The 23055-nt window shown below is 35.6% G+C and overlaps 1 protein-coding gene across 2 annotated transcripts in view; it reads right to left on the reverse strand.

Moving 5' to 3' along the window:
- Positions 1-21219, reverse strand: part of eya1 (EYA transcriptional coactivator and phosphatase 1) — a 78035-nt gene extending 56816 nt beyond the window's left edge. Inside the window, exons 1-2 of one of the 2 annotated variants that reach the window (XM_028005775.1) lie at positions 21170-21219; positions 13174-13234 (exon numbers count right to left, since the gene is read on the reverse strand). The gene's annotated coding sequence lies outside the window, so the exon portion shown is untranslated. Of the gene's footprint in view, positions 1-13173; positions 13235-20997 lie in introns of both variants that reach the window. The other variant, XM_028005773.1, reaches the window with a different exon arrangement.
- Between the last annotated feature and the right edge of the window lie 1836 nt (positions 21220-23055).

Consider the following 23055-nt stretch of genomic DNA (forward strand, 5'->3'; position numbering starts at 1 on the left):
CCGTCATGGCAGAAAAGCATGAGCTTAACGACTAAAAATAAAATTTTCTTAAAAATGCAGTATTATTTAACAATCTAAGTCATGGATTTAAGGGAAGTAATAACCCAAAATTAAGGGATAAGGAAATAACACAGTCTATGTTTGGAAAGATATCTTGAGCTAGGAGTCCACAACTAGATTCCCACAAATTGATCAAGTTTATTAGGTTTCCTTGTACTATAGGTCTTACGTTTTGTGTCCTGTCAGTAGAAAACATCTGCTGAGGTCATCTTTTTAGCAGGAATACGATGCATTTTCTTCCTACAGCAAAAAAAAATTTGATTGGCAGGCTTCCAGATGCTATCGTAATGGATGTTATCATGGACATATGGAAATGTGAATCTGATTTAGAGGACTATTTCTTTACCAACAGAGAGAACATTTGTGATTTATTTATGTTTTGTACTTTTTTCCATTTTCTGCCTCTAAAATATAATAAAGAAGTATTTCAATGGAGGCCCAGTCCACATGCTAAGTTCTGGTGGCTTCCTTTTATTATTATTACTTTTCACTGTAGTCATAATTAGGAAAGAAGACAGCCTTTCATTCACTGTTTTTCCTGAACACTATCTTTGTGCTACCACCATCAAGTACACAGGACGTGCTGTCAGTTAATTTGAATATGAAAAAATAACCAAGACTTTATCATTCGAGGTAAAGGTGAGCAAAACCAAAAGCAAAAAAACTACATGTTCCTAAAAATGAAATAATAACTAATATTGCCTTTGCACAGAGAGCACAGACTTCCTGATGCAGCACTTTTTTTTTTACAAACATATCATTGTGAGGTATGCCAATAAAACTTAATGATATGCAATATTTGTTTCCTCTTGAGGTGTTTGCAGCAGCAGTTTCCCTACTAAAAGGTGACTTCCCCTTGGAGGAAATGGAATTTGCAATGAACTCTCCACAAAACACTTAGTCTTTGTTCTTGTAAGGAAATATCGACACGCACATGCACAGTGGTGCAGTTGGTACCACTGTGGCCTTGCAAGAAGGTTTTGAGTTCGAAACCTGGTCCGAGGTCTTTCTGCATGGAGTTCCATGTTCTCCCTGTGCATGCTTGGGTTCTCTCTGAGTATTCTGGCTTCCTCCCACAGTCCAAAAATATGACTGTCAGGTTGACTGATTTCTCTAAACTCTCTTTAGGTGTGGGTGTGTGCATGCATGTTTGTTTGTGCTGTCTTCTCTATGTTGTCCTGCCAGGATGTACCCTGCCTCTCGCCCATTGACCTCTGGAGGTAGGCACCAGCACCCCTCATGACCTCACAAGGGATAAGTGTGTTGGATAATGGATGGATGGAATGAACGAAATATCTGTCTTTTTCACTGATTTGAAAAAGAAAAATCATCAATTATCTTTGTATTGTACAGTACATATTCTTGGTTTAATTAGCTTGCAACACTATAGTGGGAAATACATAAAAAAAATCTTTATGGAAAATTATCCTTCAGAAGCATATGCTTACAAAAGTTGTTTTTCTTGTTAGTATTTGGATTAAACTGCTTAGTACAAGCTGATATGTAGTGAGGATTTTCAGAAGCAGTAGAGAACGCAAGTGTTTTTTGGGGGGGAGTCGGGGGTTGCAGCAGAGCACATACCATCCTGGCATTAGCTTTATGCCCCATTTACAGAACCAGTTTTCAGTGAACCCATTTGTTGCAGTCCAGCTGCCCGTTTATTCATCTACAGTGATTAGAGTCTCTCATAGTGGTACACCCCCTGTGGAGGTGTGAAATAGTCCACAGGTGTAAAAAACAATGGCAGATAGCCCTGTACTGTGCATGCTACTTAACCAGTTCAGTATAACACAACTTCTGATGCAGAAAATGTGTTAAATAAGCACTTATTTCATCAGATACAGAGATGGGTTACTGTTTTCCAAATGAAGTGGTAACTAGTGAGGTGAAAGCTAAGGGTCAAAAGCGCATGTGAGTTTCGACAACATGCTAAAATCACAGCACCATATATTGCCCTGCCATAAAGCTACAGAGGAAACAAGGTGTCTAAACATGGAACTTGTTCCCAATCAAAATCCAAAAATAGTAGCAGTTGCTCCTTTCTTTCCAGTTCATTACTCTTCTTCTCATCCTTACAATAGTCCCAAATACAATCGTCAGAATTCTCCTTCAAAGTATGAAAAGTACTTTGTGCATTTAAAACACACCCGAAAAGCCTCACAATTTAATTCAACCAACAACAGCAGAATTATTTTGCACGCTTTTAAGAAAGACTGAACATCCAAGAGTAAATTTTGTCTGAGTTGTTTGTTTTCTTAGAGTTTGATAATACTTAGATTCCTCGGGCCAATTCGCAGTACTGTTGAATACATCAAACATATTTTTTTAAATAAAAAAAGTTGTAGAAAAATGCACATATTGGATGTATTTGCAAATTTAATACATGACTAAATATTTGCTATTTTATGGTAAATCATCCATATTTAATTCTAGATAAGATCCTATATTGAGATTATTAAATTGAAGAGTTTCCAATTTAACAAAAGTCTTCAATTTATTAATTGAAGACTAATTGAGGAAAGGGATTTTGTTCTGGAAAAACTGCAAAAGAACAGTCCCTGGACTTGTACAGATCTTCCCTGTTCTGGCTGATTTATGTCATGGTGTGAGTCTTTGTCTGGTGTAAAAGGGGAATAAGGAATTTTGATCAAATACATTACAATTTTAATCCTGTTATGCCACTAATTTTCAGCTAGTTCTTGATACGTTTTACATTTTAATAAAGCTGTACAATCAAAAAGAACTGAATATTTGGTATATTCAACAATAACAAATCTCAATTTAACATTTCCTACTATCATGTAGCTCTGTTCATTGGTACAAGTCAACAATAGAATGACTGATATTTACTTTATGTGCTGTCTAGAAAGTAAAAGAAAGTGCTATAAGATATTTTGGAACTGGAGTTAAACTTTCAACTCCTTTGCCTTTAGGAATATTTTTTTTCTTAAAATCTGGACCGTAAATCTCTTCAGACAGTAAATACATATTTTATGATGTGATGAAAACAGATAAATTCTCCTTTTAAAACTACATTGTTGGAAGAGAAATGTGATATGTTTTAGTGAACTCTGCTGATATATCCCCGATTCAGCAGGTCTTTGTTAAAATCAAAAATGAAGCCACAACAAGACTGCTTATGCTGGGAATCGCCCATTACTCCAAAATAAACACTGCATTTGTTACAGGGATCCATTTCTACAATGAGAAGCATAAAGCACAAAATGGGAAATTTTGTAATGGACTGTGAAGTTTTTATCCTTTTAATTAGGTTATCTTATGACCGAAACAGCAGGTGTTTTATTTCTAAAAACATCTAGTTGGCTCAACCACAACAGCAGAAACATTGTCTTCATTCAATATGTGACTTAGCAAAGCGTTCTGAGCTCATGTCTACCAGCTAGACAGGTCCAAAAGTAGCAGCTCAGCAGCCTTGTATTGAAACAAACAGTAGCAGTAGTTCACATTACTTACTGGAGAACAAAATTTTTATAGCCCAAAAATAAATAAATAAATAAAAACCTTCTATTGCCACAGAAACTAGGTGGAAGAATAGAACATTTCGTAGGTAGAACAGGTAAAACTAGTCAGACCAGTTAGAAGACATTTTTCTCTCAATGGAAGCTGTCAGAGGGCTGGCAAGGGGTAATTGAGAGATTTGTTTATTTATTAGGTATACAGCTCTGACACTTTAAACTGCTCACAATTGAATGAAAGAAAGGACAAAGTGCCTGCTAGTTCTGTTTGTTTCTTTTCTGAAATCTGTCAGCGACTTATATCCATAGGAAAATCCAGTTTGCTAACAATAACGTCCATGTTGTGTTCAAAAATATAATAATTCATAGGCAATTTGAATTGTTTTATTTCTATTTCTATTTCATTTTAATTTATATTCTACTTTGTTTTGTATATTCTGCTATGTTATTTGAAAAAGGCTTCTGTTTTTCTCTATTTGATTGATTGATTATTCGATTGATTTCAAATGCATACAATTAGGTATAGATTAGGACATTCAATAATACATAAATACATATGGCAAAGTAAAATAGAAAATTAAAAAAATATACATTTAAATTTTATTTCTGTGCATACAGTGTACTTTTTATTTAATATGCATAAAACCTAAGTTTGCTGAGATTCAGTTTGTAGCCAAAATAGCACAACTAAAATGAATGATTGAACATTATCAATTTGTTAATTTCTTTTACTCCCAGTATCAAAGCTTTCCTGATAAACAGAGACTACTCTTGGTAAAGTATACTTTATGTATAAATACCCATATATAGTTACCTGTTGCTTACAATAGATTGCTCATTCCATGTTTTTATGCAGTAATCTTTCTATGAGGGCCTCTTTCACCTTTCATCTTTTTCCTCACAGTATATCTGACAACATTACAAGCACATCTGGATTAAACTTCAGGGAGACGGCCCTGGTCCATTCACAGCATGATGACTAAGCAATTTACAAAATTACAAGCTGGTTGAAACCCTGCCCTATAGAAGCCCCAGACTGTGCCTGAATTATTAATTAGGTATTGATGAAGACCTGATAAATGCACCCAGCTCTCCATCCCAATGACATCCTTGTCTCCTAGATTAAGTCACTTCTACAAGAAAACTACAAGAGCTTTCCTCTAAGCTCTTATCTGTTCATGACACTTTTCATTGTAAAATGTGCTACCTAAACCATAAATTTCACAGTGTCATCTTACAGATCTCAAATGTGCAATTCTGGCTGCCCAGTGAAAGCAAAAAAAGCATATTAACAAGCCAGCTAATTTTAGTTTTACACAGTGTAACAATCTTCCCCAATGCTGTTGGCCAGACACCAAAGTGGTTTAATGTGATCACACGTGGGGAATCAACCTACTAATCTGATGGAAATATGCAAAAATCAACAAAGAAGGGAAACAAGTTGTGATTACTTTTCTGCTTCAGGTATTGACTGAAAATCCAGTTAGCTTTAAGCAACTCAAAATAAGTGTACTAAAAAATATCTATGCTGCTTTTTTACAGCTATGTGGATAGCTGTATTATTTGGTCCATATTTATTACCATGACAGACATTTAAATATAATTACGAAGCAGTTCAACAGCCAGTCTAACCGACCTTTACGTCTGGACGTCTTCACCACTGACACATTTAGCAGCTGCACAGCACTTAATAAATTACACCTTTAACAAAAGGAAAAGGCATTGAATTGAAAAATGTTTAGCCCTTTAATGCATTATTAATGTTGTCTCTCCCTCAAATCGGCCACTGATGAATAATTAAAATTAATCTCATTATGGCTGTTTTCATTATAAGGTAATTTAATTAAATGAAAGCTCAAGGACCTCTGTGGGGCCTACAGGCCACTAGGGGCCCCATGCCCTGCTCCTCTAATGGATCGAAAACAGTAGAGTGCACTGTTAATGCACAACAGCCCATACATTTTTTAATGGATTTCACTATGGGCAGATCAATGATAACCTGTCATCTTTTTAGCCTGTTGAAGTCTTCTGGGGACCACTGCGAGGTAAATCCCTCAACAGAAACAGCAAGGATATCTTTGCACACAGATAAAACATTTTGAACAATGAGCAAATACATTTTTGCATTATTTTTAGAAGACAATTTCTTGATTTTTTTGTGGTAATAGGCACTCCTAAGGAGAGAATACAAGGATTAGTATTAAGAAATGACAATGCAACAAGAAGTTATAAAATAAAGAGTAAGGAGTAAGCCTTTAAGTCTTTTGCCCATATTACAACCATTAACATCGAGAATGCTTCAGCACGAATGGTGAATGGTACAAGGTGTACACCTGATACCAAACAATAAATGATATCTGAGTCAAATGGGAGCCATTAAAGACCTTCTTAGTGAAGGAGAGGAGGGGCTGAAGAGGAAGAGAGTATCTAGGTTTGTCTTTGCTCAAGGAGCACTTAAGCACTCTAATTATTACATTGCAGTAAAGAGGCACTCATATAACTCACACTAAGAGGACTTTAGCCACTTTTCCTCTACACATGCCGAGGTGTCTTGGCTGTCTACAAAAGCAGCTTAGCAAATAATGAGTACACAACAAAACAATACAATGTTCAACTACAAATCAGTGTAGTACCTGCTTTAAAAGATCAGGTAATAAACAATAATAAAAATACTGGCTCTTAAAATCTAATATTTGTATAATCAAACATGCTATTAAAGCATGTTTGAGCATGTACAAAACATGTACAAAGGAGTTCAGAGTACATCCAGCATGTGTAGGAATAAGTCCTTTTATTACATGCTTTCAGATAGATGAGGAATTATTGCAAGTCAATGATTTGATGCAATCATCTTGAAAACTATGTGGTATAAGTGCTGCAACTTAGATGCACCATGAATAGCACACAAATGCAGTACGGTTCTGAAATGTGCATAAGATCGGATGATACCATTACTGAATCCCGTGCTATGCCATGCAGACCTTTTGTCTATGTACTGATGAGGATTCACTCAGCTCAGCCCTCTGAGGCAACTTCAATATGTGTGGAGCACAGAACTTTCAGCCCAAGATAATCAGGTAATGACTAAGTATGTAAAAATGAACAAGAACATGTCTATTTTCACAGCAGAAAGTAACTTATTTTGTCCGTAGGCAGTAGCACACTGTTAAATTCATACTTTTCATCCCATAGACATGTATAGTATCTTATCAGAGCATACTAGAAACACAGGTACTAAAATAAGTTTTTTCACCTCTATATCCATGTAAAAGGCATTTTACATAACGGGGTGCACATGAAAAAGTATTAAATAATCTTACTGTGTATGTAAGAATATCAGCTGTTCTTAGTTGTTTAAAATACAGTGGCTTCAGCTGTAAATGTCAAATAATGCAGTGAGTTGTCTTAATAGTTAAAGGGTAAGAAACAGATCAAACTTGTTTTTCCAGAAGTAAAAATAATTTTGTTTCTGCTGTGTGAAATGCACTTTTAAAACATGAAAAGTTTTGTTACATCTCAGTAAAGAAACACTCACATTGTTACAGCAAAAAGAAAGCAAAATACACATTTAGCCCAAAGTTGATTACGTTTCTTACCATTTTCAAAATCAGTTTGCTACTTAAACCTTCCTCTGTTTGCAGACGTATAGAAATTAAATGATGAATACAATTATTTTTGCTTAAATCACAGTGGAAAGTGTATGTATATGCACATCAGGTCTGCATTTCAGAGAGGAAATCTTTAACATAAACATCTGCATTTTGTGAAAACAACTGGGTAATTAGTTTAAGGCATAATAAGCTGGAGTAGGCACACAATGAAAGAAAGCATTCTGGCTTTAAAATGAATAAAAATTGATTGTGTCCCAATAAAAAACGAATTGGCAGAGTGTTAACTGGATTCCACATAAACGTCTGTAGCAGTCCCTGGCCGCTTTATTGTGTGCTAATGCAATAGAGAACACTTAGCAATAAATGCTCCTCTCTGATGAGCTCACAGAGGCTTTCCAAGATGGCCTGATGAAATTGTAAAAATTAGATTTCAGCTAGCTGCTAATGACTCCTAAAACAAAGGAAAATCTCCAAATAGAATTAGCCTGCCCTCTTCTTCTCTAAATACATCATATGTAAATTACTGTCATTTGGAGAAATATGCTTGCCTGGAAGGTAAAGCCTTCATTAGGAAATCTCAGTAGGTTTGGGACTCAAACCAGAACTCCTCCAGGACATTTAAAAAGTTTGAGCACTAAGTGAAGGCAGGTATTGTTCACTCATAGCAGCAAACCATAGGCATGACTTACAAATTAATTTCATATTATCTTAGTCAAGCGGGACCAATTTTGCTCCAAGGCTGAAAGCATAAATAGCTTCTATAAGAAACAAATAATTTATGTAAAATTACATTTCTGTTATCCATTTTTGTATTTAATTTAAAATCCACAAACAGCACATTCGCTTAGATACAATATGTTCTGTAAATCACTTCATTCATGCATAGAAAGCAATATAGTATCACATTGAAAGTTATTTAATACTTTAATTAAATGACTGAAAGGCTGATACATTATGATAGCCACTTAAGAGCATTATATACTGTTATTATATTAAGCTTTTAACAAGATGGACTAACACTGCATCAAAATCTGCTGTGAATGCTAAAAGTCGCCTTAAAACTATGAAAGATTATAGTTTCACAGAATAATATCAATCATAATAAATTATAAGGCCTGCTTGCATATTTGCCCTTAGAAATGCACTTGATTACATTTCAAGTGCATGCATGTAAATACATGTAAAAATACATGTATTTTTAAATACATGTATTTCAACTGTAATGTACTATGTCTTCATTTAAAAATTGGTTGAACGGGTATTATATCTGAGTGTTTCACTTGCCAAAGACAAAAGAACATCAATATTGAATATTTTACACATTCTGTCAATGTAAAGCAGGAAAACAGAAAAAACAATCTGCATCATGACTTCAGAGCAAACACAAGATTCTACTATAAAGACTTTGAAACCAGTAAGGTAAGATTGCACTGCTTTTACGCTTTAGTTTAGTTTTTTCACCGTCAGACTCAAATAAAAAAAAAAAGTACCATTATATTTCAACTTATTCTAAATAACTGTTTTCCATAGATTAAAAAAATCTGTGGAGTAAAAGAAAAGCTTTTACTTGTTGCTTATGGGACACATTTCCAATTTCACCAGTCACCTCCTTGTACGGATGGTTTATAATGTTGAGGTTTTTTGCCAAATTGAGGCAACATGTTTGAGTCCAACTCATTCAGCAGAATTGAATTTTTAAACTCATAATGTTTTTATGATGCTTGGCTGTGAAAGGGACAAAATTTCATACATGGAATATCTAAATTCTGATGGTTAAAGTCATTTTAATGAAATGCCAGATGAAGTGTGTAAGTGAGTGGAGTTTTCTTCTGTTGTATGCAGTTAAAGCAGCACTGTCCCTATCTCACTTGTTACTGCTGAAATTTAGCAAGGTGGATGAAAGAAGTCATCAAAAATTGTCCATTTGTTTACAAAAAATTTGGCCTTGTAGAAAAAGTTGCGGTTGTGAAAAACACACATAGTCATGGCATGAAGAGTTAAGGAGAACGACCCATCACTCTAAACGTAATACTGTTTATAAAATACAGTTGGGAAGCTTTGAATAGCAAGTCGATTACGCAGCTAATCTCTACTTCAGCAGATAGCCCAATTAATGCTTGTTTTACTCCAGGTGCTACTTTTTTAAAGAGGAGAAATGCAAAGAGAGATCGATCTAGGAGGTGTCTATTCTATATTTTTGCTTCTCGCAATCAAAATCAGAAGGGTTGATAATATTATTGGGTTGATGATATTATAGCAACAGTAAAATATAGTTTGTGATTGTAAATATGTCATACTTGTGTTTGTTATACAACAAAATTATTATATTTTTTTCTGTCACTGTCATAGCTTGAAAAAACCTTTTACAAACTAAAGAATTTTTAAACTGGTTATATAACTAGCTATGTGCCATTTCAGAAAATATGCAACTTACCAAGTAAAATGATAATTTACAACAACTCATAATTGGTGTGTAGGCCAAGGGCAATATAGATATGATAACTCAGCAAGAATTAATTATGTGGGGTGTAAGACTCTTAATGGGTCTTACACCCCACATAGAGTCTTACCGAGTCTTATCCTATCCTAACCCTAAAATTTAAAAAAGGGGGAAAGTGTGTAAAAAAGCTAGTTATTTAATCTAATCCTATAACGCGTTTTCCACTCATTGTAGTTCTGTGCTCAAGCTCATATGAAACAGTTTATCATTGTTTTCATTTACCTTCAAAATCTTATTTTACCAATAAAAAGTGCAGGTTACCCAGGTGTTGTCTTTTTTGAGTTTCGCTAAACAGTCTGCCTGTATTTCTGAACCGCATGCTTGTGTTAATTAAATGACAGTTGGACTGGACACAAAGTGACTAAATTTCACAAATTCTTAATTTTTGTTGCTCTTAAAGTGCTTTGTTCTCATTTAGGGAAAATATGATAAAGCCGTATATAAGTGAGGATAGCAAAGCTGTTTGATAACAATCTACTGACCACATTCTGGTTAGTAGAGATGTTCGAAAGCTCTACTTATCACGATCAGTGGGTTTGTTAGACACATGTTTGCAGGACTGGAAGTGGCAGAAGGGCTGCCCGGCTGTGAAGCTTGAGTGTTTTTTGGGGGTCACTCTTGGGGCAAGAAGCAGACTGCAGCTGTGGGGTATTTCCACCATCTATAAGCACCTATGTATTAATGGGCTTACACAAACTGAAAAGCAAAGCTTACATCTGTCAAACCAAATACTAGGTGGTATCCCATATCCTCATTTTCCTCCAAAGCAAAGTATTGCTAATATCTATGCTATTGCCCAAGGGAACAAGACGGATAATAAGGCAAGGGGGGAAATTACACTGATCAGTATCTGTAGATTTTATACCCCAAAATAACACTTTTTAAATTTCTCAGCTAATTTATCCGTCTTTATGGCTTGTACTGTACATGTCATATCTGATGTATCTAAATAGTGGTTTTCTTGAAGGAGTGAAGCACCAGATTACAGTAATTGAAAGTCTATACTGTGACAGAAATAGCTGTTCTCACACGGGGGCTAGACCCACTGGTGCCTTTTGCTGTCTGTTGGCGAGAACTAAATATATTTTCTGCATTCTGAATGGCATTCCACTCTAAAGCATATGTGCCAGTAGTTAACTGTGCCTGAGAATAAATAGCTTCCTCAGCCAAGCCTTGAGACATGTCAAAGATGTGTGCACATGTATGTGATTTATTTGTTTTGGGGAGAAATATTAATACACTTGCAGCAGGTGGGAAAAGGTGTCCCTTTCTCAATTTTTAATTCAGTAACACAAACTCACAGTGATATTTTTTTTAAAAGTGGCCCAACATTTTAGGACCATAAAAGCAGGCCAAATTTTACGCCATTCTGACCACCTGCGCAGTAGACAAACATCACCGACTGCGAGGAGTTCCGGCACGCATCCAAAATGTGAACTTCTGAACCAGGGAGGCTGCCGTTTCATTCGTGCAGAAGAAGGAGGCAGCAGTGTGTAGCAACAGGCACTCTAATTTCGTGGTGGCTGAGGGAAGCTTTACATAAGTGATGTGATGTTCTGTGGCTGTCACTCAATCTGCCTCAGATTGCCAAGCAAATAAATGAGGTTGATTCACGTTCACGTCATCTAAAAGCTACTGTAAGATTGAATATCAGTAGCAAAAATGTTAAGCGGACATTGTCCTACGCCACTGAAGCAGGTTAATAGTTCCTTCTTTGGATGTTTCCTACATTTGTAGTCGATGTTACCCATAAGTGAGGCACATTTAAAATATGGATCTATGAAAACAACTGACAATTGACCTTAACAACACTAATATGAGAGTAGCTGAACATGTTGTGGTTTACGTCTGTCCTCAAGGCAAAGTTACAGTACAGGTGTAGAGTAAACATACTTTGTATTTCTCTAGGTCTGAGGCTTGAAAATAGCTGTGCCAGCACTTGTGGACCACACACAGCTGTTAGTGCTGTGGTTCCGCTCACATCGTGGAGGTTTTTGCCAATTAGCGGCCATGGCTATTTGTAGGGACTCTGAATGAAAATAGGTGAACTGTTCTCCAAAATCTTGTGGCCCTGCCGTTGATGGGACTAACATATTCTTAAAGCAATGATTATCTGCTGATTAAAATCTGACTCAATCTTAGGGAGTTCTCTGGGTCGCACTAGTTTTGATTTTTTTTTTTCTTTTAAGAATCACGAAACAAAGACGTAAGGAGCATTTAAAATAGTTTTTAAAAATGCAGTGTCTTTTGGACCTCTGTTTATGTGATAAGAAATCAACTAACAAAGATGGTATTTTATCAGCTGATCTATGTTAAAGGCTGACAAACCATGTAAATAGTGGTATTGCTTATCTTCCTATTTTAAACTACTGGGAGACCTTACAAATTATTGAGCAAGACAGAGACAGACATACAGAAAAGGGTGATGTTTTCCAGCTTGTGCTACTCCATTATAGAAAACCCTAATAAGTTTTGTTGAGTTTCATGTTTGCCATGAGACATATTTCACAGAAGATGTATAATTAATTAGCGACAAACCTATATTACTACCAACAGTGCAAACAAATTAGCCAATTTTCAGCATGTATTTTAGTTTCTAGGATGTGTGAAATGATGTGTTTTTTCAGTGTTGCCTTTTTGACACTAGTGACATAATGCAGAAGAAAGCTGCTGCTGCACAGGGAACCTTCTCTGTTCTTACTTTTTATATACCTATTTAAGAACAGCAGCCTTTCACACCAAGTTCAGCAGGAAGACGCAGTAAAATGAAATGGGCAAGACCTACAGTATTTCATAATTAATAGGTAGCTCCAACAAGCGGACTGTGCACTGACGTAAAAAGATCAACAACACATAAAGGTGATCATTCACTCTCCTTAAAATTACAAACCCCCCAAAAAATCTTTTTTTTTTTTTTTTTTTTTGCAGAGGGTTATTCATTTTACAAAAAGAAAAATAACAATCTGTTTGAAATGTGTCAGGCTTTTTACAATCTCTAATTGCTCTGTTTCATTTGGACATCCTACAGAGTTGCTACTCTACCTGGCTAAATGATCTAGTTTGTTGCTAAGGTGGTCCCTGGCTCTTTCCAGGTCACCACCTGCAAGCAGTACTGTAAATTACTCGGTGAGCCTAATTGCCCGTGTCCGCTGTGTTACTATAAACTACTAGTGGTGTGCTAACTCTATTGTCAGATACTTCATCAATGCATCAGATTTATTTCTCAGACTTAACTTTGAGGACAAGAGTAAGTGTTCCTTGGTATTGGAGACCTTTTTTGGCACGCAAAATTAACCACCTATTCTTAGTGACATCTGAGGGGTTAGAAAAGATAGCAATAATGTTATCAACCAAAACCATATGAGCCCTTGCCTTCTTAGTACAAGCACGTACAAAAAAGCACAATGGGTCCAGATGTTGCTCAGAATGACCCTACCTAGGGGGGTATGGGGCCATTATGCCAATCAAACACTGTAACACTTTAAGTCACAGCCCTAAGGCAGAATGGTGAAAATGTGTTTCTTACCTCACACATACGCGCCAGTAGCAACAGGGACTGAAATGAGCTCAGATCTCCCTTTGTACGCCTAAAGCAGAAAAAAATGCACATTTTTAATTTCCTGAAATACCATATTTGCTTTGTTATTTTACATATTTCCAGCAAATGATTATGTAAAAATGTATCAGACAATTAAGATGAAATTATTTTAAAATGACACTTTCCACCACTGATTCTCAAAATTCTCAGATAGGTTTGACTCAATCCAAACCCTGTCCACAGTACACTCTTTATTGGGGCAGTCTTAGCTGAGCCACAATAGAGCAAAGTGCAGTGTGGTGCTATAATTCTTCTTATTAAATGATCTTCAAACAACCACCTAATTTTTGGATCAGGAAAACAACACTTTCTGTAGAGCTCATCCAAAACAACAAAACCATGAAAAAATATTATGAACCACAAAGTCATCAAGTCATGACATGTTATTCATCAAATTGTTAACAAGTCATATCAAAACTCAGAGGAAGCATGATAGTCTACCTCTTTACTAAATGCATCCTTGTACAAAGATCCTCAACAGAGCAAGACGTGATCACTACAGCAAGAAACTGCTATAAAAATATGTTTTTACATATTTTTTTTAAAACTGTCACTATATCCTGACAATTTATGATGCAGATAATCAGTGAAAAAAACGACCTCCTCAGCCTCTTCCCTGTGGTCCTACTGCCATCTGCAGACATACGTTGCTTGGTCAGAAACAATCAATCAAAGCCACGAAGAAGGTCTTAAAACTGTGAATCACTTTTGCGTACACACTGCTCAACACTCCCTCCTTTCTACTGTGCTATAGCTGCTTCCTCCCAGTGGAGCCTGCCTTGAATGTGACTGCTACTTAGCATGCCACCGATAAACAGTTCATCTGTATCGGTAAGTTGTTTCTCCTCCATTAGCTAATGATTGATAGTGGTAAGACCTAACTTCCTCCGTCCTGGCTCTGTTTGGTTGCTTCTGATCAGGAGCAGTGGATTTCTACATACGGCAATAGGATTACAGGGAAAAAGCAGAGGAGCTTGATTTTTTTTTAAAGAATATTTGTCTCATGTTATACTGTCACAACAGTTTTTAACATACAGTATATGTTGAAAACATATTTTATAAAAGTTATCTACTGCAACCTTAAAATGGGTAAGGCAGTTCTTTAGAAATAAGTGGCAACATTGAGAGTTTAGCTGAAGTGTTGTTAGAACATTACAGCAGCTTTCTGAAATCTAGCTGTTGAAGCAAAAAGACACAAATCATGTCCAATAAATATAAATCTTGGAAATTCTTTCCTAGCATCTAGCAAGAAATAGCAATACAACATATCCATAAATTCACAAAACTCTTAACCAAAGTCAATAAGAGTAGATTCTTAAACATGCAAATATACATACACACAGAGAGAAAGAAAATTAAAAACTTAAAAAATAGAAAAAGCAGGGGAGTGGGGGGAATGAACAAATGTTTAGGAATCTCACTTCCATTTTTCACTTTCTCTGAATTATAACCATTTTACAACAGTTGTTTTGTTCCAGTATCTTGTTGTGTTTTGAGTTCATTTTATTGCTACTATATTCATGAGCACAAAAAGAAGTTATCTGTTGAGCTATTAACACTAATTCAGTTTTGTTCAACTTTAAGATAAAATTTTGTGTAAAAGAATTGTGCTCATTATGCCCAACAAATTTGAACAAAGATGGTCACAAAGAAAATGTTATAAACATAACGTACCATTACCTTTGCTTATAAGTTGTAAGGAAATACCATAAAAATCAATGGCTCATCACTAGTTGTTCCTGAATTTTTAAACTTGTCAAGATTTTTTTTTTTCTTTTTTACAAGGTCTCTTAGAAACCCTGTTGAAAACAGTCATTTTATCATTGATTTATTTGATCTCTTTGGCAAGATTGTAAGAGAGTAAAAGCACAATTTATAGGTTAAAAATACATAAAATTACACAAAAAGCTATATACTGGTTTTAATTTAACCTGTTTGAAAAGAAAAACATTTTCAATTACAAAAAAAAACTACTTACAAAGGATTAAAGTGAATAAGTTCATAACAGTGATTTTCAGCATCAAAAATGTTCAGTCAATGATTAAAAAAAAATCCTTTTATAAATTAAAATAAAATAAATCTGAAGCAATAAAATGCAGCAGTGTACAGGCTGAGAACAGAGTAAACCCCGAGCATGCACAGGGGATGTGGTCAGTGTAGGGATGTCAGAAGCATAATGGGCCGCTGAGTCATAGGTTATAAAAAGCTGTCATTAGGGATTTCTGTCCTCAGCAGCTCATCACGCAGGACTTGTGAATTATTTATTACGCTGGAAACTCAAGTGGCCCGTTACTCAAAGATTGCCTAGTTTCCTGCACTTTGCTTTCCTTGGGCCTGTTTATTAAAAGCATATCATCTTCTTGTTGCAATTAAAGTCTGACCTATATCTGCTAGGGTGACTACTGCAGGTGTTTTATTCAACAGAGCATTCAATCGTACAGGAAGGCAGATTAAATATTTAATACATATATATATATATATATATATATATATATATATATATATATATATATATATATATATATATATATATATATATATATTCCTTTCAATCTAAGGAAAATAAAACTGATTTCTATGGTTTTGTTTCAGATCTGATCTGCTGATACCAACTTTGGCTAATTCAAAAAAAATTTGAGAACAATAGGACATGAAAGATTTGTAAAATGCTGCAGCAGTTTTTGAAAAGAGGCAATGGTTTTAAATTCATCATTAAAAATAAGGAATTGTCCAAATTTATGCATAAAAGCATGAAGTTGTTTTTTCCATTTGATTTTTACTAAACACAATATAGTGCATTAAAGCTTTTGGTCAATGCTTTTATAGTCTGATAATGGAGGGTGTTTTAATGCAATTAATTAATGGGAAAAACATATGTTTTGCATGTAACATGTCAATAGCAGAAACATTGACTGAGTCTGATTTTTGAATGAGTGTTTGGTACACCCCTAAAAATAACCCAGAGAAGGTCTACCACATAATAGACATTTTTAATATCTATTGTCCTTTCATGTGTTTTTAAGATGATCAAAATGATTAAACTGCTATGCAGTATATCCATCCTCTACTGAACAAATTTTGGGTAAAAAAAGTCAACTACTTTCAGCCTCACTTAAATTGTTCCTCTCTGTTTTTTGATAGGAAAGTCAATGCAAATCAGTTCAGGCATTTTTCCTCACTTTGTTTTGTTCTCAGTATATGAAAATGGTTAAAAATCCCATGGGTCAGTGAAAACGATCCCCCCTCCACTCCAGTCGCCTGCTCTAAGTCAGCCAAAACATTCCAGACTTCAAAAGACGGCTTTAGCCTACCAGGGCCATTTCAGTGTCCCAACCTCCATGGCCCAGGAGGACTTGGTTATTTGGATAAATTAATTTCTGGAGTCTGCCTGAGTTGCAAAAACAACCTCCTGCCTGACAGCAAATTAGTCTAACTGGAGAAAAAACTAGAAAATATATCAGGTTAAAGAAAACATAGACTTCTTCTTTAGACCAACCTGATTTTTGTTTAACCACTCTCCTACTTTGTTTATGATTGCACCTAGTTCTGGAAAATTTTAATATTATCATATAAAAATATCATGCAATACATCTGCAAACCAAGCTGTTGGCAGGTGAAGAGTTTCAATAGGCACCATCAGCACAGCGGCCATAAAACACACAGGCTGTGTACAGTACACAGCTTACCGCCTGTGTACTATAAAAGAGCCTGATGTGAAAGTTTAACAACTGTCAGTGGTATTAAAAAAAACTGTTATAAAACTGAACTATCTTGACGACAAACATTTGTGAAGGAGAAAAAAATATGAATCTGAGAAAAGAGACTGTGAAAATAGGGAAAGGAAAATGGTTACGGAGGGAACATTATGCAAACAGATGAAGACAATCCAGAATTAATGGTCCGCAACATTTTCAGGCACACAAAGAGCTGTCCAAGGACACCATGGGGGAGACTGCATGCCCCCCCAGTAATTGGAGGAGCATGTAACTTCAAAAGTAAGGAGAATAGACTGGAGAACTCGCCTCTGAAGTTAAGTCTTAAAGCAAACGTGAAGCACATGTAGTGTACAGTAGGGAATATAGTGCATGTGTGAATGAAAATCGTTCTGTTGAGACATAAGTCGAAGCAGTTTCGCTGCTTTTACAACTGACTTAGCTCTGAGCTGCAATCTTTTGATTACTGAGTTTCCTTCTCGAGTTGTTCACTTTTGATGCATAACGCTCTGAAGCTAAAACTATATATTCCATAATGTCAATAAATATTTCCATAAAATGCAGCATTCAAAGGATGTGAGATCATGGTATTAAAATAAAAAGCTATAGCATATTTTGACCGCAAGTATTAATAAATATGTCAATCACAGTGTGGGATTGTGACCACATTCCCACAAAACAGATGATCACAGTCCAAGCAACAGTCATTAAAACCATGCAAATGTCTATCTCTATAGGCATTTGAAATTCACTATAGAGTAAGTTAATTTCCAATATACAAGTCTGACTGCAAAATTTCTCCTAACAAGTCCTAATTGTAGGCATTTTTAAAAGTGTATGCAATATTTAGAAAAAAAGTATTCCCCCTCTGTTAGCATATACTTGTAAAAATACAAATGTTCTTGCACACTCCACCCTGGTGCTCTTCACACGGAAAGTTACTAACATTTGGTTGTATGTGACTAGTCAAAATGACAGAAGACTGGCCCTCCAGACAGGGTGTGCACACATTGTGTCATGAGAAACAGCAGGTATGCCCAATCATAATGCAGCACAGTGCAGGTCAGCTAACCAACCCAACCCTTATTTACCAGCTAAGATCTGGTTAGTGGTCCTAACCTTTAGGCCACTTAAAGCGAATGCACAACCTTAAAATTTGCAACATTTTTATGGATTTTTGTTTGTGCAACTTAACTTATTTTTTTTTCTTCAATTATTAAGACACAAAATAGTAGCAAATTAAAACAAAAAATAAATTGCTGCTACTAAGTAAAAAAAAACACTTGAAGGCTAGATTTAAATGTTGCCTGAAATAACCTTAAGACTGCTTATTTGACACTGGTTGCTGGACTACATTAGAAAAACAGAGACTGAATAATACAGACAAAGAAAACATCATTAGCGTATTCTGGTCCACTTTTTTAGGTTGTGATTGCTACATCACACAGTTTATATAACCATGAAGACCTTCTCGCATGGCCTCCACTGAGAGGAAAGCCAACCTGCAGCAGCAAACCTCATCATAACATTTAATAAGGTGTACAAATTTGACAGCTTGATGAACTCACTTTTAGATACCAAAGAACAACTGATATCTGACAATGTTGCCTAGCAGGAAAAAGAAAAAAAGTGAAATGGGGGGGAAACACTGGCTTTAAACAGAGGATCCAGTGAGTTGTGTGTGTTCAGTGCTGCAGAACAAGCAGAGAGGGCCTGCCTCTGCAAAGACTGTAATCATGATGGCATATCTTTGACATAACCTACACTTCTGTCTTTATAATGTGCTTCAGCTATACATCATGAAAATGAGTCCAAGCCGGGGTAAAATGAAGACAAAGTGTATCATGATGGAATGGGAAAAGCAGAGAGGAACAGAATCTTTCCAAGGACCTTTGGTCCAAGGGAAGAATGCCATGCACGCTTGAGTCAATCCAACATACACCACGTGAGAAGAAAATATCCATTTTTAACCTGTTATCCATCACTGTCAAATGTGGTGTGCAGGCAGAGAAAAAAAAGGACATAATCAAACAGAAAAATGACTGCCATCTTAGGCAGAATGGATGAGAGCAAAACCTACAACTGTTAACTTAAGGCAAATGAAATTTTGACAAATGTCTCTTATGAAACTTGTACTAACTGCTCTTCATTTCACAGAGTGAAAACATGTTATTTAAAGTGAGTGAACAGCCATAACATAATGCACAGGCAAGTTTAACATTTTCTTGATATTTACTAAGGTTCTATAACATTCAGTATTGCTACAAGAAGGTGAATGTAAATACATAGAGCACATCAATTATTTTAGGGGTTTGTTTTGCAAACAAAATTCTCATCAAATGCCCATTTTTATTAGAATTGGGCAATTTGTGACATGTGGTCAAGGATATTCCAATAGAGTTGTAATCTTTAAGCAGTTTCTATAGAGGCACTTTAGAAGGCTCCAGAAAAACTTGCATAGCTGGAAGCACAATGCAGAAAAATTAAAAGATGTAATAACTATTCACTGTGCTATTTTTGGAGGTGGGATTTTGTTGGGATGTTACATCCACAGTAAACAGTAAAAACAAATGATTAAATGTTGCATAAACTCTCCATGATGGCACAAACTCACTATTCAGCCTATTTATTTGCTTCCTGTCAGAGACATCGCTGTAGCACAATATCAAACTTTTGGTCTGCCAAATTGTCTGGTCTGACAGAAAGTGAGCAGATTTGTTTCTTTACAATATCCTAATATTGTTTTTCATTGTTTGTCATTCTTACTAACAATAAAGTCATATCATATTTGCAATACATTTCATCAACAGTTTGCAGAAAAGCACAGGTGTTATTATTGAATTAGATTCACAAGAGTAGCAGATGGTTTCCATGACAACCAACAGCAACACTAATATTGTCAATGCAATTTATATTTAAAACAGGGAAACTCATTCGTTTCTATCAGCAAATGAAGATAGATCTGCAACTGCCATTTTTCTCACTTGCCTTCACTGCCTCCCTTCAAAAACGATTTAAAGTTGAGAATACAAAGAAACTCAGAATACAATGTATCATCCATTCTTTTTCAATCAAATCCCCTGTTAGAAACTGCTAGCACCTATCAAGGAGGTGATAAATTGCTTCACTAAAGCCTCCTTTCATATTTTAATAAATGGTCCAAAAAGTGCAGTGTAATGTTCTGGACCCTGCTCATAGTCATTTTGGTTTGACTGCAAAAGCACCTGTGCTGAAAACTGGTGATGCATTTACATCCTCCTGCCCCCTCACCACCCAGCAGCTAGAGGGTGGTAGTAGAAATACAAAAATATGCACACCAAACACCAAAGTGTTGTGAACGGCATGTACAAAAGTCCAGCGTTTCTTTTGCTCCGTTTAAGACGAGTTGCTAAGTGTACCTCTGAGTTTCTGACCACATTTTTCAGAAAACAGACTGAATAATTTTTGCAATGTTTTAAGTTTCCATATAAATAAATAAGCACTGCATAACATTAAAGTAAAATTGAAGATTCCTCCCTAAAAATTGCAGAACATTGTATGAAAAATGTGCAAGAACCCCTCTATAGGGATAAGAGTTGCATTCATATGAACAATAATTAAAGGAGTATGAAAACTGGATTTTGGAAATTGACATTTGGGTTTAAGGTTGTTTTTTATACTCAGTAATACCCACTATCACTTTATGTAAGGACCTCTAGTATCACCTAATAAATAATATCTTGGCCTTTATTATACAGCCCATAATAACAGCAGACGAGCCTTAAATAAAGCTGTTTCCGTTTAATTTGCTACTTGGTTTATTTTTGCTCGTCACAAATCCTTCCGCGACTTCAAACTCAGCGTCGTAGCTGTCCACCAGCTCCAACAGCTCTGTCTCCGCCCATTTGAAAAACGTCTCAATAATACGCTGTCACTCAAAGTCACAAATTTGACAAATTGCCAGAATCACAATGGTTAAAGCGGAGAGACGTCTCCGAAAATAACAGACCAAAAAATAAAAATAAAAAAGAAAGAAAAAGTGCTTTCAAATCCTCCCTACCTTTACACAAAAAACAGCCGCTGCCTGTCACCACATGCAACAAGTCTCCCTGTCTATGAACAAGAATGTCACAGACGCCTCCTTTTCCTCCTCCCTGCTGCCGGTTGGAAGTAGTCTCTGTGTGTATAAAACTCTAGTGGAAATGACCCTTAAAAAACGTATCATTGCTTACTGCGAAGTTCTTCTGGCAGCCGAGTCGGAGGAAGGTTACTGTGAATTGGAAAGATATCCGCGTGCGAGTGTGTGTGCGCGCGCGCTCTGAGTGTCAGATGTAAGCGGAATAATTATTTGAAGAAACGCACTTTTATTCTTCCATATATGTGCTTTTCTACACAGCGTATTTATTATTTTTTTTACAACAACTTTATTGTGAGTATAAGAAAATACTCTGGCAGATTTTATTAGTGTAACATTAGATCGAACCAATAGTTACAAGGAAGGCACAATGCTACTGAGTTATTATTGTAACAGTAATAACTGAATTTGATTTAGAACGCCACCTATAGGCCCACATGCATATCAATAAAGTTATTAGCAGATAAAGTGAAATGACAGCAGTAAAGTAAAAACAAATACAAACATCAAATTTAACCATATTTTTAATGCCAAATCTTAATGGAATTTATTATGTATAAATTTCTAGATAACTAAAGTTTATGATTCCAACTTTTTGTCAAAATTCATAATGTAAAAAGCAGGACAAACCTTGTGGCATCCAGAAAAAAAATCATAAACTAGTTCTTTTCTAGAGGAAGTTAATCTTTTTTTTTTTGTTTGTTTTCAACTCATTGTAATTTAAAGTAGGAAAACATATTTTGTCAAAGCCTTGTGTGTTATAAAAGTAGTCAATTTCAGTGTAAAGACATAATTTCAGTTTATTATTCAATGTGTGAAATTATGGTGTCAGAAGTGAAAGTTAAAAAATTGCCAATCACTTGTAAAAATAATATACTATTTAAAGTTTAATGCAAAAATGTATATGCTGTTTTAGTATTTACCGTTTCTTGCAACACCCCTTGAGCTTTTTCTTTTCATCTTATTAGGTTAGCTTGTTGTGTTTTGTGTAATAGACCAACATAAACTAAGGACCTCAATTTGAAGTGAAAGGAATATTATGATTGCCATTTTTTAATGATTAAAATCTGAAAATTAACATGTGTAATCTATTATCTCTAAACCCAAAAGGAAAACTCAATATAACAAATAAACCAGTTGCTTTCAGAAGTGACCTTTTCTTAATATAATCCATTTGAATACAACTGGACTGAATACAACTGAATATTAATCGTTATGTGAAGGCCTCAGCGGTTCCAACCAAATGATTTAGCAACCAAATCGTGCAGACCTATTAACACACCAGACAGGTCCGGCCATCTCTGGAAGCAAGGTTCAATCTATCATTTGAAAATGGAAAGTGTTTCATATCTGCAAACCTACCAAGTTTTAAAACGTTTTTCTCTCATGTGCCAAATTCTTGTTCGGAAGAAATGTAACTTTTAATGTGAATACACAGTTCCTGCGGTAACACATGATGTTGGCAATAAAATGTTGTTCAGATTATTTTCTTCAGTAGGGAAAGGGAAGCTGGTCAGAGTCAAAGATTTACAGGGAAATCCTGGAAGAATGCCTTCTGTAAGGCACTATATCCTTCGGGATGGACTGCCCTTTCAAATCAGGTTTGCATTACTGTATGGGCTCCTAAAGATTAGTTTGTCATCTCCTGAAACTTTCCTTTTTATACATGCAAATAGATGTATGAATGCAATGACAATAAAACCATTTTCTATTCTATTCTGATTTTGAGAAAGTACTGTGTGAAAAATGGTCCTTTTGAGGTAGATCCGTCATTCATGCTCGCTTGAATGATCTCCATTTATTAATCAGACAGGATGATTGGATGGACAGGCTCTAACAGCCTCCAGCAATACATCACAAGGCAATTGTGATGATTTGTTGCATCAATTGACAATCACCGTAATCTCATTTGGCTTTGAAGATGCACTCAACCGAAGGTTCCAGTCCAAGCCTTTATTTCAGCTCAGCCAATACACCTTCGGA

The sequence above is a fragment of the Xiphophorus couchianus genome, chromosome 21 (genome assembly GCF_001444195.1).
Source record: "Xiphophorus couchianus chromosome 21, X_couchianus-1.0, whole genome shotgun sequence".
Lineage (NCBI taxonomy): Eukaryota > Metazoa > Chordata > Actinopteri > Cyprinodontiformes > Poeciliidae > Xiphophorus > Xiphophorus couchianus.